Below are 20526 nucleotides of genomic sequence, written 5' to 3'. Positions count from 1 at the left end.
GGTTATTTGTATGGGTTATTTGTATGGAAATATGTTAATATAAATGTTTCAGACATTACATGAAATTTCTAAAAATCTTATATTTGTATTTGTATGGAAATATGTTAATATAAATGTTTCAGACATTAAAAAAAAACTTTTTCATTGAGCTCACCAATATACATCTTTTTTAAGGTTTATTTCTGAAGAGAAATCACTGAAGTACCATTTTTACTAATCCTTCATTATATATCATTTCTTGCTGAAAGTTTGGTGTGGAATTTTAAAACGAAGTACAAATTTTGTTTTGGAAATTTCACATCCCTTGAGGTATTTGGAAGCCCATTTGGGCATCACAAAATCCTGACCAGAATAACTAACAAATGGCCTTAAAAGGATATGAAGTTACAGCTATGAAAAACAGTGGTGATTCCTCAAAAAATTAAACATAGAATTACCATATGATCCAGCAATTCCACTTCTGGTACACCCAAAAGAATTGAAAAAAGGAACTCAAACAGATATTTGTACACCCATGATCATAGCATCACTATTCACGATAGCCAAGATGTAGAAGCAACCCAAGTGTCCATTAACAGAAGAATAAACAAAATGTGGTATATACATACAGTGGGATATTATTCAGCCTTAAAAGGGAAGGAAATTCTGACACATGCTACATGGATGAACCTTGAAGACATTATGCTAAGTTAAATAAGCCAATCACAAAAGACAAATTCTGTATGGTTTCACTTATATGAGATACCTAGAGTAGTCAAATTCATAGAGACAGAAAGAAAAATAGAGGTTACCAGGAGGCTGGGGGAAGGGATAAATGGGGAGTTACTGTTTAATGGGGGTGGAGTTTCAGTTTCGGAAGATGAAAAAAGTTCTGGAGTTGGATGGTGGTGATGGTTGCACAACAGTGTGAATGTTCTTAATGCCACTGAACTGTATGCTTAAAATGATTAAAATGGTAAATTTCATGTTATATATATTTTACCACAATCAAAAAGAAAAGTTATATCCCTCGAACACTAGACAACCTTGCCCAGAAAAAAAAGTTTGCTGCATTACTCTCTATCCTGAGAACAGGCAGGACAATGCTTTGATGTTGTTCTAAAGAACAAAAAGAAAAGATGATTAAGAAAGGAATTTTGGTAAAGCAGCCATTCATGTTTTATTAAATGCAATGGAAGGCTCTTTTCCTAGACCAATATTGTTCTCACCTTCTGCATATTAAAGTTAGTAAAGAGTCCTAGACACATTCAACATCTGCTGGCAGCAGGGGACTTCCCTGGTGGTTCAGTGGCTAAGTCTCCGCACTCCCAATGCAGGGGGGGGGGGCGGCCTGGGTCCGATCCCTGGTCAGGGAGCTATATCCCACATGCCTCAACTAAAGATCCCGTGTGCCAAAACGATGATCACACGTGCTGCAACTAAGAACTGGCACAGACAAGTAAATAAATGAATATTTAAAAGAAAAATCTGCTGGCAGCAGAAGAAATTGGTACATCCTTTCTGAAATGGAAATTGGCATTTCAAAAGTCAGAATTGTACATAATGTTGTCTAGGCAATTCCATACCCAGGAATTTATGCAAAGATTATAATCAAGAATGTGTACAAAGATACAGCTGGTTATCTTTACCAAAACACAGTTACAATAATGAAAATTTTTTAGGAAAATTAAATGTCCAACAATCATTTAAATAATGATCTGCATACAGTAGTATACCATGTAGTCATTTAAAATGATATAGAAAAATATTTAATGCCTGGGAAATGTTCACACATTGTCAGGTGAAAAAAAAGGTTACAAACCATATGCATTATTGTAAACATTCACTGAGCACTGAGACTTATGCACATTATTGGGTATAAGTTATATCTCAATTTAAAAAGGAAAAAAATATAAAAGTTAAGTTTTAGAAGTATGGTATGATTCCTGTTTTATAAATATACAGATCTTCCTCGACCCCTTACCATGGGGTTACAACACGATAAACCCATCCTAAGTCAAAAATGCTTTTAACCCACCTAAATTACTGAACACCATAACTTAGCCTAGCCTACCTTAAATGTGCTCAAAACAATTACATTAGCCTACAGTTGGGAAAAATCACCTAACAGAAGCCTATTTTATAATAAAGTGTTGAATATTTCATGTAACTTATTGAATACTTATTGAGTATCATACCACATGGCGCTAGCCTGGGAAAAGATCCAAATTCAAAGTTCAAAGTACGGTTTCTACTGTACGCGTATCTCTTTTACACCATTGTAAAGCTGAAAAATCCTAAACTGAACCATTGTAAGTCAGGGACCATCTGTATATGGTAGGTATATTTATAAAATATGCAAAAGCATATACACCAAAATAGACCAGTTGTCACTAGGTAACAGGGTCACAGGTGATTTATATTTCATTCTTTTTACTCATCTACATTTGCTAGGATAAACATATAATATTCGAGTAATAAGAAAAAAGCAATAAAAAACAAGTCAGTTCATGTATACACTACCAAATGTAAAATGGATGGCTAGTGGGAAGCTGCTGCATAGCACAGGGAGATCAGCTCGATGCTTTGTGATGACCTAGAGGGGTGGGATAGGGAGGGTGGGAGGGAGACACAAGAGGGAGGGGATATGGGGATATATGTACACATATAGCTGATTCACTTTGTTGTACAGCAGGAACTAACAACACTGTAAAGCAATTATAATCCAATAAAGATGTAAAAAAAAAAAGTCAGTAAAAACTGCAAAACACCAAACATCACATAGCTATTTACTGACTTAGTAGAGATGACAATTCAGAGGGCCCTATTCAAGAATTTGTTCTTCAGTTGGTTTGGTTTGGTTTGCTGCATGCTCTACTGCATGTAATAAGCCAATTTATTCACCCTTCAAAGCAGCTAACACTGTGCTGTGGGTTGAACAAAGAAGAACGAAATGAATCCTGCCATCGCAGAGCTTCCCCTCTCACAGGGGTCTTGGCCACTGGCAGGTCCAATTGTTGTCTCTTCTGAGTGATCCCTTGCTTACAGGAATCACAGTGCAATGGAAACAATGCTGAACCCTGCTCCTTATTCCTTGAATAGGACTATGCTTTAATCACCACACCTCACGTGTCAGAATATTAATTTCGTTGAGAACACAAGATTAACTCAAATTAAGCTTTAGCACATTACATAATCAAATGCTAAATTGCGTGGTTTGGAGGGAAAATTTAAAAGAAATTCATAGACGCATTCACAAATTACACGGAAAAAAGGAAGAAGGGGCAAAATGCAAAAGCTGTCGAAGAGAGATGAAAACGTCCATAGCATGTTCAGGGAAAGGTGAGGAAAACAACTTTACAGCAGAATGTGTTGAAGAGAAAAGCCTTTAAGACTAGTGTTGAAGATGAGACCTGGGCCATTATGTGGAGAGCCTTGATGATCAGGCCAAGAACACTGAGCCAGTGTGGAGGAAACAGGGAACTGCTGTAGTTTCTCAAGCATGTGACATGTTAAAAGTGAAGTTTTATGAAGATTAAATCTGATGGCTGTATGCATTTGAAGCAAGGAAACGCTGGAAAACAATGACAAATGTGGTTTAACCCTGAATTTGAATTTAAATTTTATTTAAATTTTATTTTTTTAATGGGCACTACATGCACATAGAACAAAAATTTTTTTTCTTCTCTCTCTCTCTCTCTATATATCTTTCTCTCTCTCTCTCTCTCTCTCTCTCTATCTCTCTCTCTCTCTATCTCTGTCTCTATCCACACACAAATCCTATTGGTTCTATTTCTCTGGAGAACCCTGACTAATACACCTGCAATTCTTTTTTTTTTTTTTTTATGTCTCATGACGTATTGTTCGTCTTTTTTATTTTTAATTTTTTATCAGAGTAATTTGATTACAATATTGCTTGTTCTAGGAGTATACAATCTGATTCATTTGTACATATACATATCTATTCATCTACGGATCCTCTTCCCATGTAGGTTATTACACAGTGTTGAGTAGACTTCCCATGTTATACGGTCCCTCTTTTTTTTTTTCTTTTTTTTTTAATTTTTTAATTTTATTTTATTTATTTTTTTATACAGCAGGTTCTTATTAGTCATCAATTTTATACACATCAGTGTATACATGTCAATCCCGAACGCCCAATTCATCACACCACCACACCCACCACCCCACTGCTTTCCCCCCTTGGTGTCCATACGTTTGTTCTCTACATCTGTGTCTCAATTTCTGCCCTGCAAGCCGGTTCATCTGTACCATTTTTCTAGGTTCCACATATATGCGTTAATATACGATATTTGTTTTTCTCTTTCTTACTTACTTCACTCTGCATGACAGTCTCTAGATCCATTCACGTCTCAACAATAGACCCAATTTCGTTCCTTTCTATGGCTGAGTAATATTCCATTGTATGTATGTACCACTTCTTCTTTATCCATTCATCTGTCTATGGGCATTTAGGTTGCTTCCATGACCTGGCTATTGTAAATAGTGCTGCAAAGAACATTGGGGTGCATGTGTCTTTTTGAATTATGGTTTTCTCTGGGTAGATGCCCAGTAGTGGGATTGCTGGGTCATATGGTAATTCTATTTTTAGTTTTTTAAGGAACCTCCATATTGTTCTCCATAGTGACTGTATCAATTTACATTCCCACCAACAGTGCAAGAGGGTTCCCTTTTCTCCACACCCTCTCCAGCATTTGTTGTTTGTAAATTTTCTGATGATGCCCATTCTAACTGCAGTGAGGTGATACCTCATTGTAGTTTTGATTTGCATTTCTCTAATAATTAGTGATGTTGAGCAGCTTTCCATGTGCTTCTTGGCCATCTGTATGTCTTCTCTGGAGAAATGTCTGTTTAGGTCTTCCGCCCATTCTTGGATTGGGTTGTTTGTTTTTTTTAATATTGAGCTGCATGAGCTGTTTATATATTTTGGAGATTAATCCTTTGTCCGTTGATTCGTTTGCAAATATTTTCTCCCATTCTGAGGGTTGTCTTTTCATCTTGTTTATGGTTTCCTTTGCTGTGCAAAAGCTTTGAAGTTTCATTAGGTCCCATTTGTTTATTTTTGTTTTTATTTCCATTACTCTAGGAGGTGGATCAAAAAAGATCTTGCTGTGATTTATGTCAAAGAGTGTTCTTCCTATGTTTTTCTCTAAGAGTTTTATAGTGTCCAGTCTTACATTTAGGTCTTTAATCCATTTTGAGTTTATTTTTGTGTATGGTGTTAGGGAGTGTTCTAATTTCATTCTTTTACATGTAGCTGTCCAGTTTTCCCAGCACCACTTATTGATGAGACTGTCTTTTCTCCATTGTATATCCCTGCCTCCTTTGTCATAGATTAGTTGACCATAGGTGTGTGGGTTAATCGCTGGGCTTTCTATCTTGTTCCATTGATCTATGTTTCTGTTTTTGTGCCAGTACCATATTGTCTTGATTACTGTAGCTTTATAGTACAGTCTGAAGTCAGAGAGTCTGATTCATCCAGCTCCTTTTTTTTCCCTCAAGACTGCTTTGGCTATTCGGGGTCTTTTGTGTCTCCATACAAATTTTAAGATTTTTTTGTTCTAGTTCCGTAAAAAATGCCATTGGTAATTTGATAGGGATTGCATTGAATCGGTAGATTGCTTTGTGTAGTAGAGTCATTTTCACAATATTGATTCTTCCCATCCAAGAACATGGTGTATCTCTCCATCTGTTGGCATCATCTTAAATTTCTTTCATCAGTGTCTTATAGTTTTCTGCATATAGGTCTTTTGTCTCCCTATGTAGGTTTATTCCTAGGTATTTTATTCTTTTTGTTGCAATGGTAAATGGGAGTGTTTCCTTAATTTCTCTTTCAGATTTTTCATCATTAGTGTATAGGAATGCAAGAGATTTCTGTACATTAATTTTGTATCCTGCAACTTTACCAAATTCATTGATTAGCTCTAGTAGTTTTCTAGTGGCATCTTTATGATTCTCTATGTATAGTATCATGTCATCTGCAAACAGTGACAGTTTTACTTCTTCTTTTCCAATTTGTATTCCTTTTATTTCTTTTTCTTCTCTGATTGCCATGGCTAGGACTTCCAAAATTATGTTGAATAATAGTGGTGAGAGTGGACATCCTTGCCTTGTTCCTGATCTTAGAGGAAATGCTTTCAGTTTTTCACCGTTGAGAATGATGTTCGCTGTGGATTTGTCATATATGGCCTTTATTATGTTGAGGTAGGTTCCCTCTCTGCCCACTTTCTGGAGAGTTTTTATCATAAATGGGTGTTGAATTTTGTCAAAAGCTTTTTCTGCATCTACTGAGATGATCATATGGTTTTTATTCTTCAGTTTGTTAATATGATGTATCACATTGATTGATTTGCGTATATTGAAGAATCCTTGCATCCGTGGGATAAATCCCACTTGATCATGGTGTATGATCCTTTTAATGTGTTGTTGGATTCTGTTTGCTAGTATTTTGTTGAGGATTTTTGCATCTATATTCATCAGTGATATTGGTCTGTAATTTTCTTTTTTTGTAGTATCTTTGTCTGGTTTTGGTATCAGGGTGATGGTGGCCTCATAGAATGAGTTTGGGAGTGTTCCTTCCTCCATAATTTTTTGGAAGAGTTTGAGAAGGATGGGTGTTAGCTCTTCTCTAAATGTTTGATAGAATTCACCTGTGAAGCCATTTGGTCCTGGACTTTTGTTTGTTGGAAGATTTTTAATCACAGTTTCAATTTCATTCCTTGTGATTGGTCTGTTCATATTTTCTATTTCTTCCTGGTTCAGTCTTGGAAGGATATACCTTTCTAAGAATTTGTCCATGTCTTCCAGGTTGTCCATTTTATTGGCATAGAGTTGCTTGTAGTAGTCTCTTAGGATGCGCTGTATTTCTGCGGTGTGTGTTGTAACTTCTCCTTTTTCATTTCTAATTTTATTGCTTTGAGTCCTCTCCCTCTTTTTCTTGATGAGTCTGGCTAATGGTTTATCAATTTTGTTTACCTTCTCAAAGAACCAGCTTTTAGTTTTATGGATCTTTGCTATTGTTTTCTTTGTTTCTATTTCATTTATTTCTGCTCTGATCTTTATGATTTCTTTCCTTCCGCTAACTGTGGGTTTTGTTTGTTCTTCTTTCTCTAGTTCCTTTAGGTGTAAGGTTAGATTGTTTATTTGAGATTTTTCTTGTTTCTTGAGGTAGGCTTGTATAGCTATAAGCTTCCCTCTTAGAACTGCTTTTGCTGCATCCCATAGGTTTTGGATCATCGTGTTTTCATTGTCATTTGTCTCTAGGTATTTTTTGATTTCCTCTTTGATTTCTTCAGCGATCTCTTGGTTATTTAGTAACGTATTGTTTAGCCTCCATGTGTTTGTGTTTTTTACGTTTTTTTCCCTGTAATTGATTTCTAATCTCATAGCGTTGTGGTCAGAAAAGATGCTTGACATGATTTCAAATTTCTTAAATTTACTGAGGCTTGATTTGTGCCCCAAGATGTGATCTATCCTGGAGAATGTTCTGTGCGCACTTGAGAAGAAAGTGTAATCTGCTGTTTTTGGATGGAATGTCCTATAAATATCAATTAAATCTATATGGTCTATTGCGTCATTTAAAGCTTCTGTTTCCTTATTTATTTTCATTTTGGATGATCTGTCCATTGGTGTAAGTGAGGTGTTAAAGTCCCCCACTATTATTGTGTTACTGTCGATTTCCTCTTTTATAGCTGTTAGCAGTTGTCTTATGTATTGAGGTGCTCCTATGTTGGGTGCATATATATTTATAATTGTTATATCTTCTTCTTGGATTGATCCTTTGATCATTATGTAGTGTCCTTCCTTGTCTCTTGTAACATTCTTTATTTTAAAGTCTATTTTATCTGATATGAGTACTGCTACTCCAGCTTTCTTTTGATTTCCATTTGCATGGAATATCTTTTTCCATCCCCTCACTTTCAGTCTGTATGTGTCCCTAGGTCTGAAATGGGTCTCTTGTAGACAGCATATATATGGGTCTTGTTTTTGTATCCATTCAGCAAGCCTGTGTCTTTTGGTTGGAGCATTTAATCCATTCATGCTTAAGGTAATTATCAATATGTATGTTCCTATGACCATTTTCTTAATTGTTTTGGGTTTGTTTTTGTAGGTCCTTTTCTTCTCTTGTGTTTCCCACTTAGAGAAGTTCCTTTAGCATTTGTTGTAGAGCTGGTTTGGTGGTGCTGAATTCTCTTAGCTTTTGCTTGTCTGTAAAGCTTTTGATTTCTCCATCGAATCTAAATGAGATCCTTGCCGGGAAGAGTAATCTTGGTTGTAGGTTCTTCCCTTTCATCACTTTAAGTATATCATGCCACTCCCTTCTGGCTTGTGGAGTTTCTGCTGAGAAATCAGCTGTTAACCTTATGCGAGTTCCCTTGTATGTTATTTGTCATTTTTCCTTTGCTACTTTCAATAATTTTTCTTTGTCTTCAATTTTTGCCAATTTGATTACTATGTGTCTCGGCATGTTTCTCCTTGGGTTTATCCTATATGGGACTCTCTGCACTTCCTGGACTTGGGTGGCTATTTCCTTTCCCATGTTAGGGAAGTTTTTGACTATAATCTCTTCAAAGATTTTCTCGGGTCCTTTCTCTCTCTCTTCTCCTTCTGGGACCCCTATAATGTGAATGTTGTTGCATTTAATGTTGTCCCAGAGGTCTCTTAGGCTGTGTTCATTTCTTTTCATTCTTTTTTCTTTATTCTGTTCCACAGCAGTGAATTCCACCATTCTGTCTTGCAGGTCACTTATCCGTTCTTCTGCCTCAGTTATTCTGCTATTGATTCCTTCTAGTGTAGTTTTCATTTCAGTTATTGTATTGTTCATCTCTGTTTGCTTGTTCTTTAATTCTTCTAGGTCTTTTTTAAACATTTCTTGCATCTTCTCGATCTTTACCTCCATTCTTTTTCCGAGGTCCTGGATCATCTTCACTGTCATTATTCTGAATTCTTTTTCTGGAAGGTTGCCTGTCTCTACTTCATTTAGTTGTGTTTCTGAGGTTTTATCTTGTTCCTTCATCTGGTACATAGCCCTCTGCTGTTTCATCTTGTCTATCTTTCTGTGAATGTGGTTTTGTTCCACAGGCTGCAGAACTGTAGTCAGAACAAAATTTTAAAGGTACAAAACGGTAGGCATGAAAGGTAAGTGTCCCTCCACCCTTGGTCTTCCAACCACCAGTTTTCTTCCCGAGGTAACTGAGGTAACCACTGCTAACAGAGTTTCATTTTTGCAGTCATTGCATTTACAAATATATTTACATATATATATATATATATCTCAGTTCCTTAGTGTCAGACACTTCCAATATTCAGCTCTTACAAAGAATACTGCACTGAATACTCTTGTTCTTATGGTCTTTCACTCATGTTGGCACATGTTTTAGAAAAGAAACTTAACATGTGTAAATCAGTAGGCATTTACTGAGAGCCTATTGGATATATACTCACAAAGTACCTGTAGTTTTTGCTTCTTTAAAAAAATAAAGAATTCTGATAATTTCTTTTGCTCCCCCTACATCCTGTAACTGAGTTTTACCAAAATTATTATTCCATGTAGGCATAATGTATGTGACAGAATAAAATCAACTAAAGGTTTCGTTCCTTTCCCCAAAAACCTGGAATTAGTTAATTCTAGTAACAGACTACACCTGCATCATAATGTATTTTCTATCATATTATTTACTAAACTGTGGCCTACATTTCTGACACCTTGGCTCTGAATGGCTCCTCCCTCCTTAGTGCCCCCAACTCACAGCACCCCTTGGGATACAGGTAAAGATTAAAGAGAAAGAGCTCACAATTCAATAAGCACCCAGTTGAAGGTGTCCTTTATATTGTGATGTTACAGGTTTACACAGCATTACTGGTTATTTTCCTCATTTTGATATCTCCATATTTATTTTCACTGTCAGAATTCAGTAAAAATCTCCTTCTCAACTTGTTTTAAGCCTTTGGAGGTTTTGTTATTTTTTAATAATAGTACTGACTGGCTTACTTACAAGATCACATCCCCAAAATAAAATATCGATTGTAACAACTTTGCATGGTAATGGATGGTAACTGGACTTATTGTGGTGATTATTTAAAAATGTATAAAAATATCGAGGGACTTCTCTGGTGGTGCAGTAGGTAAGACCCCGTTCTCCCAATGCAGGGAGCCTGGGTTTGATCCCTGGTCAGGGAACTAGATCCCACATGCATGCCGCAACTAACAGTTTGCTTGCCACACTAAGGAGCCCCCGAGCCGCAACTAATGAGCACACGTGCTGCAACTAAGACTCGGCACAACCAAATAAAAATAAATAAATAAATATTAAAAAATAAAATAGTAGCACCTGGCATTTAAATATATGTATATGTATAGCGAATCATGGGATTTCCCTGGTGGTCTAGTGGTTAGGAGTCGGTGCTTTCACTGCCTTGGCCTAGGTTCAATCCCTGGTTGGGGAACTGAGATGCTGCAAGCCACGCGGTGCGGGAAAAAAAAAAAAAAAATTGAATCACTATGTTGTACACTTGAAACTAATGTATTATTGTATGTCACATATAACTTAATTATATATATTTAAATATATATTTATATAAATATTTACATAAAATGTTGAGTTTGATAAGCCCTTGATGAAAATGCTTACAGTGTGATTTTATAATCAGAGAAAAAGAAAATCTTTTTTTTTTTTTAGATTTATTGATTGATTGATTGATTGATTGATTGCTATGTTGGGTCTTCATTTCTGTGCTAGGGCTTTCTCTAGTTGCGGCAAGCGGGGGCCACTCTTCATCGTGATGCGCGGGCCTCTCACTATTGTGGCCTCTCTTGTTGCGGAGCACAGGCTCCAGACGTGCAGGCTCAGTAGTTGTGGCTCGGGCCTAGCTGCTCCGTGGCATGTGGGATCTTCCCATACCAGGGCTCGAACCCTTGTCCCCTGCATTAGCAGGCAGATTCTCAACCACTGCACCACCAGGGAAGCCCGAAAAAGAAAATCTTAAAACGAAGTGCCCAACCAAACATCCTCATGTTTTTCTTATTATAAAAACTAACATAAACTTCACATTCCTGTTTTCAAATTAATTTTTATTTATATCAGTGTTGTACATCCTCATGAGTTTTGGCTTTTTTTTTTTTATGTTTATATTTATTTTTGGCTGTGTTGGGTCTTCGTTTCTGTGCGAGGGCTTTCTCTAGTTGCGGCAAGCGGGGGCCACTCTTCATCGCGGTGCGTGGGCCTCTCACTGTCAGGCCTCTCTTGTTGCAGAGCACGGGCTCCAGACGCGCAGGCTCAGTAGTTGTGGCTCACGGGGCCTAGTTGCTCTGCGGCATGTGGGATCTTCCCAGACCAGGGCTTGAACCCACGTCCCCTGCATTAGCAGGCAGATTCTCAACCACTGCGCCACCAGGGAAGCCCGAGTTTTGGCTTTTTTAAAAGGACATAGTATTCCAAGTTTTTAACAAAAAAGTGGAAGACTTGCCTCATACCTCCCTCTGCCTAGAGGTCAATATGGTAAAACATTTAGCTATTTCTTCTTGTATTTTTCACCATTTTTCTAAATGATGTTTCTACTTCAGAACTTCTTTTAAGTTTAATGTATTGCACCGCTGTATCCGCACTAAAGCCTTTATCAAACAATAACAAAATGGCAAGAATGCATCATCCAGGCCTGAATAAAAGCCAAGTCTAAGTTTCACCAATGAGACAATGCAAAAACAAAAACAAAAAATGAGTTTAGGGCCATATTTGTATATATTACATATGAATATAGTATATATATTATATGTAAAATAGTCAAATGCCTACATGTAATACTTAAATTTCATTATTTAGTTATATATAAAATGATCAAATGACATGTAATATTCAACTTTTTAAATTTACTTCAACATACATATTTAAAATACTATATTATGAAAAACCGTATTAATTTAAGAATAGTGCTATTCTTCCATTGTATGAGAAACTTTGTAAGGTTACAAGTATGAGGCATCTACATTTTTTTCTAAAGGATGATCTGGGGAAAAACTTTGCTTTATATTTGAACATACATAATACTTCCTCAATTTGGGAATTCTTCAATCATTTTAATTTTTTAAATCATTTTCACAATTTATTCTCTTTTTTAAGTTGTATATATATTTTTTAAACAGATTATTTTTAAAATTTATTTATTTATTATTATTTTTTTGGCTGTGTTGGGTCTTCGTTTCCGTGCGAGGGCCTTCTCTAGTTGTGGCAAGGGGGGGCCACTCTTCATCGCGGTGTGCAGGCCTCTCACTATCGTGGCCTCTCCTGTTGCAGAGCACAGGCTCCAGACGCGCAGCCTCAGTAATCGTGGCTCACGGGCCCAGCCGCTCTGCGGCATATGGGATCTTCCCAGACCAGGGCCCGAACCCATGTCCCCTGCATTGGCAGGCAGATTCTCAACCACTGCGCCACCAGGGAAGCCCTAAGTTGTATACTGATTAGAAAAGTCTTCATTACTTATTTTAATAAATATTAGCAGCCTTTTGGGGGTATTATTTAATACAGGTAAGCATGTGTTTTGAGAAAAGTAGAGTGCACTTATTTATTTCTACTCTTTTCCCCAAAACTAACCTTTCAACTTGCTGCAGGACTTCCCTGGTGGTGCAGTGGTTAAGAACCCGCCCGCCAATGCAGGGGACATGGGTTCAATCCCTGGTCCGGAAGATACCACATGCCTCAGAGCAACTAAGCCCATGCGCCATGACTACTGAGCCTGTGCTCTAGAGCCCACGAGCCACAACTACTGAAGCCCACGTGCTGCAACTACTGAAGCCCATGCACCTAGAACCCGTGCTCTGCAACAAGAGAAGCCCCCGCTTGCCACAACTAGAGAAAGCCCACGTGCAGAAACGAAGGCCCAATGCAGCCAAAAATAATTAATTAATTAATTAATTTAAAAAATTTAAACTTGTTGCAGCATCTTATGATAGGGTGTATTTTTAATGTTCACTGGGTTTTTCCCTCTAATGATAAAGGTAATAAAAATCATGTTGGGACCACTGGCTAGTATTTTGAAGAAATGATAAATGATAAAGCTAGAGCCATTCCTCCTTATATCAAAATAAATTACCGATAACCAAATAACCCAGAAGCCATAGGAAAAAAATTAATAAACGTGACTATGCAAAAATCAGCACTTGTGGGCCTCTCACCTTCTGAGATGGCCTACACTCTCTCTGTGGAGTGTTTCTCTCTAAATAAATCCACTTCTTACCTTAAAAGAAAAAAAAAAGGACTTCCCTGGTGATCCAGTGGTTAAGAATCCCCCTTCCAATGCAGAGAAAGCGGGTTCAATCCCTGGTTGGATTAATATCCCACATGCCAAGGGGCAACTAAGACCACACACTCTAGAGCCCATGCGCCACAACCAGAGAGACTGTGTGCCGCAACAAAAGATCCCGTGTGCCGCAACTAAGACCTGACACAGCCAAATAAATAAATAAATATTTTAAAAATAATAATAATAAAGAAAGGATTTTCTCTAAAAAAAAATTAAGCACGTGTGTGTGGCATAAAAATACAAAAGCAAAATCAGGAGATAAATAATGTACAAGGAAAAAAATTTCACAATTCCCGTAACAGACAAAAGGCTGACTTCCCCAGTTAAAAAAAAGTGTAAACAAATCAGTAAGAAAAAGATTAACAGGACTTCCCTGGTGGCACAGTGGTTAAGAATCCACCTGCCAATGCAGGGGCACGGGTTCGAGCCCTGGTCTGGGAAGATCCCACATACCGCAGAGCAACTAAGCCTGTGCGCCACAACTACTGAGCCTGCGCTCTAGAGCCCGTGTACCACAACTACTGAAGCCTGTGCACCTAGAGCTCGTGCTCCACAACAAGAGAAGCCACCACAATGAGAAGCCGCGCACCGCAACTAAGAGTAGCCCCCGCTCGCCACAACTAGGGAAAGCCCACGTGCAGCAACGAAGACCCAATGCAGCCAAAAATAAATAAATAAATTTATTTAAAAAAAAAAAAATTAACAACCCAACAGAAAATTGGGTCAAGAATATGACTACTTTCAGAAACATAAATAGCCAATAAACATATAACTATAAGTGCAACCTCAATCATAATTATGAAACTGCTAATCACTCAAAGGAAGATAAATTGTTCACCTCTCAGAGAAGCAAAATGTCTAAAGTTTGATAATACCCGGTGCTAGAGCAGAAGTGAGAAAGTAAATACCTTCATACATTGTCGGATATGAGTGTAAATTGGTACAATTTAGCAATTTGGTGGTATTTATCAACTTTTATAAAACTTATATCTTGTTGACTGGATAATTTTTCTCTACAAATTTACCCTGTGATGTACACCAAAATATGTTCAAGGAGGTCATTGCAAAATTCTTTGCAACAGAAAAAAATTGGAAACAACCAAAATGTCCCTCAATGGGATGGAGAAGAAGAGATCAGTGGATGAATAAAGTACGGTATTTGTGTTATGAACTACTACTATAAAGCCATTAACAAAAGAGTAAGATAACTCTTTTTGTGTGGTATGGAGAGATCTGTATGATGGATTATCACATGAAAAAGGAAGGTTGAGAAGAGTATGATAGCATTATCTCTTCTGTGCACTTTTTCATAATTCATATATTTATTGAAAAAAAAATCCCTGTAAAAGCGGACCCCTGCATTTCAAAACCGTTCTGTTCAAGGGTCAACTGTGTGTACATTTGCACCTGATTTTTTTCTTTAAAAATCATATATGTGGATTCCTTTTCAGAGAGGGAGCTGGGCAGGTACAGAAGAAAGGCTTTTAGCTTCAGCTTACATCTTTCTGAACTGTTTGTACGAAGTCAATACAGTCATCTCACCACTTTTGTTCTTTATGCTTTTTTGGTATGCTTTTTAAAAGAGCAAATATAATTTAACTTACAAATGCTGGTTTAAAAAAAACCCTTTAAAAATACATAGTACAAAATATATCATAGAAATTACATAGAACTTTTTAACATCGCTGAAGTTCTTTGCACCTCAAGACGCGCAGCGTCAGAGGCCCAACCTCAGGACCAGAAAAACCGCCCAGTCTCCTCGGCCCCGGGCCTACAACTCCCACAAGGCATCGCGAAAACTGCGTGTAAAGGAGCGACAGGAGACAGCCCAGTTACTTCCGGTCTCCAGGAAACGTCCCTCCGGAAGTGCTTTTTTTTTTTTTTAACGTCAGAGGTCGTAGGCGTTAAGTGGGAAGAAAAAAGCTAACTCTGCTCAAAACTAAAGGAGAAAGGCCGGAAGGTAAGAGTTTACAAGGCCCAGAAGCTCCGAACGAGGACAGAAATTAGGCAGCCCATAGGTGAGCTCTGCGCGGCCAGCTACCAGAGTCGTTCTCAGATGTGCAGCTCTCCTCCTGCTTCTCCCTTTTCCTTCCAGTCTCACGCTAAGTTCTGTTGTTCAGGGCAAAATCGGCACCTTTCCCTTGCGGTTCTTCGGAACCCGAGCTTCCAAGGCGCTAAACCCCAGGTTCCAGAAAGTGCCTGCAACCATTCGTTCTGATTTCCCTGCTCCCGGCTCAGGCTGGGGTTTTGGACACCAGCTGAGCTCGCTGATAAAAAGGCTTAGTTTCCGATTTAGCTCCTACCTCCCAACGTCTTTTTCTCAGAATCTGCTGCTCTGTTCCAACATAAGATCCAGTGGAAAGAAAACGGAACCTGCCAGGACCTTAGCCTCCCTATGTTTTAGTCCTTCCATTTTATTAGGCTGCCTGATAAAATCCCTCCCTGACTGCCAGAGCAAAACAGCATTCTGAGACAGGAACAGGATATATTTAAAATTAAAAAAAAAAAAAAAAGAGTGTTTCTGCTAAGTCAGGCATAGAATCTGTAAATGATTCGTTAAAGGCTGTTGAAACATTGCTTTGAGGTTTTAATCAAGTGCAAAGTGCAATGACAAATGATAGTAATTCACTTGTTAATGTGTGCGAATATCGATAGTGGGGGACGGGAGTAAATGGGAACTCTGCTTAGTTTGGCTGTGAACCTAAAACTGCTCTGAAAAATTCTTTATTTTTTAAAAATAACGGTAATAACAGGAAGTATAATCACCATTATTGAGCTCCTACTATGTTCCATTGGTAAAGCTAGCATTTGAACCGTGCTGTGTCTGACTCCAAAGCTCATAGTGAATAAAATGCATAAAAACATTGCATCAGATTATCTGGCCAGAATTTAGGCGTTTCAGAAAATGCACTTGACAAGGCTGTTAGGAGAGCTGATTTCTCGTATCAGCTCTCTACTGGCTCCTTGTTGACCCACGCTTCCTTGATTTGAGAAGGAGGATGTCAGATCAGAGCAATGATTCTCAAACTTAAAAGTGCACACGAATCACCTGGTGATTTGGTGAAGATAAAACATCTGCTTCAGGATGTCTAGGTGAGGTCTGAGATTCTGCATTTCTGACAAGCCCCCAGGTGAAGTCCCTGTTAATCCAGGGGTCACACTTGGAATAGCAGAGGACAGGATGATCTCTGAGGTCCTTTCAAGTTCTAACACTCTCACAGTGGATCGTTCTTTCCCCCTCTAACCTTAGCACCTTTGCTCTTAAGGAAGTATTGAAGGATCTGTCAAAAAAGAGAGTGACAGAAGTAAAGATTCCTAACTGAAGCCAAAATATGAAAATAAAAAATAACTTTATAATGTCTCTGGAAAGATACCCAGGAAACCCATAAGAGTAGCTGCCTTCAGGGAGGCAGACTTGATGTCTCAGGTACAGGAATGGCAGGTAAACTTTACTGTGTACTTTTACTTCCTCACTTTTACTATGTGTGTGTGTGTTCTCTCTTTTTAAAAAATAATTCATTTTTGTGCTTGCTTCGGCAGCACATATACTAAAATTGGAACGATACAGAGAAGATTACCATGGCCCCTACGCAAGGATGACACGCAAATTCGTGAAACGTTCCATATTTTTAGTCGTGTACCACAATGTTCATTGCAGCTCTATTTACAATAGCCAGGACATGGAAGCAACCTACATGTCCATGGACAGATGAATGGATAAAGAAGATGTGGCACATGTATACAATGGAATATTACTCAGCCATAAAAAGGAACGAAATTGAGTTATTTGTAGTGAGGTGGATGGACCTAGAGTCTGTCATACAGAGTGAAGTAAGTCAGAAAGAGTAAAACAAATACCTTATGCTAACACATATATATGGAATCTAAAAAAAAGGTCATGAAGAAACTGGGGCAAGATGGGAATAAAGACGCAGACCTACTAGAGAATGGACTTGAGGACACTGGGAGGGGGAAGAGTAAGCTGGGACAGAGTGAGAGAGTGGTAGTGTATATATGGACATATATACACTACCAAATGTAAAATAGATAGCTAGTGGGAAGCAGCCGCATAGCACAGGGAGATCAGCTCGGTGCTTTGTGACCAGCTAGAGGGGTGGGATAGGGAGGGTGGGAGGGAGGGAAACGCAAGAAGGAAGAGATATGGGGATATATGTATATGTATAAGTGATTCACTTTGTTATAAAGCAGAAACTAACACACCATTGTAAAGCAATTATACTCCAATAAAAACGTTAAAAAAAATTCATTTTTAATTATCATAGAAAAGTGGTTAATATGCCACTTGTTAGTGAGGCAGAAGTCAGTGAGTTATTAGTTTGGACCTACTATTACTGTAACAGATTTCTTTTAAACAGAAATTCCTTGAACAGTCACTTGATTATGTTTGGGAAACAAGCACTTGAATATCTCCCTGACATTTCAGCTTTTTTCCCCTCTTCTCAAATAGAATTGCAGTGGAGTATATTGGTAATATAGTAGTCAAATCAGATATGATGGTAGCTTTAGGAAAATAGTGACTTAAGTGCATGAAACTGGGCCAAATAACTCATGAGATAACTTCTGGCAGTAAGATCTGAGATTATCTGGTCCTATGAGTTCTGATTCCCAGAACCTAGACCAGTGATCCTCTAGTCTGGCTACACATTAAAATCACTTGGTGGGGAATTCCCTGGCGATCCAGTGGTTAGGACTCTGGGCTTCCACTGCAAGGGGCCCGGGTTTGATCCCACAAGCCGGTGGCCTGGCCAAAAAAAATCACCTGGTGAATATACGTATATACACACACACATATACATACACATATATGTATATACATATATACACACATACCAGTGCCAGGACCCTTCTGTAGATCAATTAAAATGGAGTTTCTAGGGGCGGGGCAGGGATTTTTTTTTTTTAAAGCTATGGCCAGTGATTATAATGTGCATCAAGGTATGACCTAGACCAAGGATATTAATCTGATACTCAGAAAATATGAATGGAATAAAAACAAGAAACTTGGCCTTCCCTGGTGGCACAGTGGTTAAGAATCCGCCTGCCAATGCAGGGGACACGAGTTCAAGCCCTGGTCCGGAAAGATCCCACATGCCACGTAGCAACCAAGCCCGTGCGCCACAACTACTGAGCCTGTGCTCTAGAGCCCTCATGCCACAACTACTGAAGCCCGCGCACCTAGAGCCCGTGCTCCGCAACAAGAGAAACCACCACAATGAGAAGACCGCACACTGCAACGAAGAGTAGCCCCCTCTCACTGCAACTAGAGAAAGCCCGCGTGCAGCAACAAAGACCCAATGCAGCCAGAAAAATAATAACGATAATAATAAAATAAAATAAATATATTTTAAAAAACAAACTTTTAATGAATACTTTCTGTGTCCTGGGCCCCATTGTTCTCTTTAGTAAATTCAGAGAATCCATTTGATTCAGTGATAAATTCACAGATACTGTGTGATTCTGTAAAAGCCCCCAGTTGCCAGATAAATGTTTGCCAAAAGGAATTGAAATCTAAATATAGAATAATACTCATGAGCAGCTTCACGGCTGAGCAAAAATCTCTGAGTACTTGGTTCGTGCCTAGCACTGTGAGAGATGTAAATGAAATCTGTTTTAGCAGTTCCTCACAAGGAACTTGCATTGCAATTAAAGAGACAAGATTGAACTTGTGACCCACTGATCAAATCAGTCCTACCAAACCATGTTCCTAAAATGTGAAATCATTGGCAACATTTTTTTAAACATCTTTATTGGAGTATAATTGCTTTACATTGTTGTGTTAGTTGCTGGTATAACAAAGTGAATCAGCTCTACGTATACATATATCCCCATATCCCCTCTCTCTCGCATCTCCCTCCCACTCTCCCTATCCCACCCCTCTAGGTGGTCACAAAGCACTGAGCTGATCTTCCTGTGCAACATTTTTAAATTGGGAGATTTTGCATAAAATTCCAGGCTTCTACCTTCTCTTGAAAAATTGAAAGATCTGATGATTTGGGATTCACTTACCATTCCCAACGGCAGCATTTGTCTGGAGCTGAGCTGGGAACACCCCCTTTAGATGGGGCCCATGCTGTTGAGTTTGTCACAGTCTCCTAACTCTTGCTTTCTGATACTGAGGCCAAGTGTCAGTTGCCAGGCATTATCACAAATCTTTGTAAGAGGAAAGTGAAATATTTTTGATCCCTACTTTATCAAATGTAGAACAAAAAATAGAGCAGAAAAGCCCCATGTTTCAAGAAAAACAAGGGAGGACACATCCCTTTGAGAAAATAAAGACAGTTATGGGGCTTCCTTGGTGGCGCAGTGGTTAAGAATCTGCCTGCCAATGCAGGGGACAAGGGTTCGAGCCCTGGTCTGGGAAGATCCCACGTGCTGCGGAGCAACTAAGCCCATGTGCCACAACTACTGAGCCCATGTGCCACAACTACTGAAGCCTGCACACCTAGAATCTGTGCTCTTCAACAAGAGAAGCCACTGCAACGAGAAGCCCGTGCACCGCAACGAAGAGTAGCCCCTGCTCACCGCAACTAGAGAAAGCCTGCACGCAGCAACGAAGACCCAATGCAGCTAAAAATTAAATAAATAAAAGTCAATTTATTTATTTATATATATATATATATATATATATATATATATATATATATATATATAAAAGACTATTATATCAGGTTCTCTGTACTCACATCCTAGTGCCTATATACATCTGAATTTATGCCCTGGGATCTACACTGATTATATAGTCAATATCTATCCAAATAAAAAACTATATTCAGTTATCGATTGCTGGCTAAATGCCTATGGTCTAGAGTCAGACAGGAATTCAACTGCAAGCTACCACTTAGCAGCACTGATCCTACTTTATGCCTCAATGCCTCAGGTCTACCTTCTCCATCTGTATGAGGTGGGTAATAACAGGACCACCTCACAGGATTGATTTGAGGATTGAACAAGGTAACATTAATTAACATGGTGTCTGGTACCCAGTGACAGCTCCCTAAACGTCAGCTATTTTTATCCTGGTCAGGAAATGCCAAGGGATGAGTTAAGGAGGGGGCAAAGCAAGTTGTCGGGGGAAGCTATGTAGAAGGGGTGAGCTGACCAAGAGGGGTGGAAGATGTAGCTCGTCCAGGTGGAGAGAAGACAGGGCATTATAGGCCTGAGGAAAGGCTCAGAAGAGATGGTGTAACCAGGGCCTGGATGTTTAAGCCA

At 38.6% G+C, this 20526-nt stretch overlaps 1 protein-coding gene and 1 pseudogene across 2 annotated transcripts in view; one reads left to right on the top strand and one right to left on the bottom strand.

Annotated features, from left to right (window-relative positions):
* Nucleotides 1–2486, bottom strand: part of DNAJC12 (DnaJ heat shock protein family (Hsp40) member C12) — a 36661-nt gene extending 34175 nt beyond the window's left edge. The window contains exon 1 of the mRNA XM_082424669.1: nucleotides 125–2486. The gene's annotated coding sequence lies outside the window, so the exon portion shown is untranslated. The remainder of the gene's footprint in view (nucleotides 1–124) is intronic.
* The window catches only part of LOC309642895 (large ribosomal subunit protein eL21 pseudogene), a 528492-nt pseudogene that overhangs the window by 350023 nt on the left and 157943 nt on the right, over nucleotides 1–20526 (top strand). The gene's annotated exons all lie outside the window — the stretch shown is intronic.

This window comes from Balaenoptera physalus, assembly GCF_965194825.1.
Source record: "Balaenoptera physalus genome assembly, chromosome: 14".
Taxonomy (NCBI): Eukaryota; Metazoa; Chordata; class Mammalia; order Artiodactyla; family Balaenopteridae; genus Balaenoptera; species Balaenoptera physalus.
Note: the sequence above shows the minus strand (reverse complement) of the source record. Positions and strands in the feature narration are given on the sequence as shown.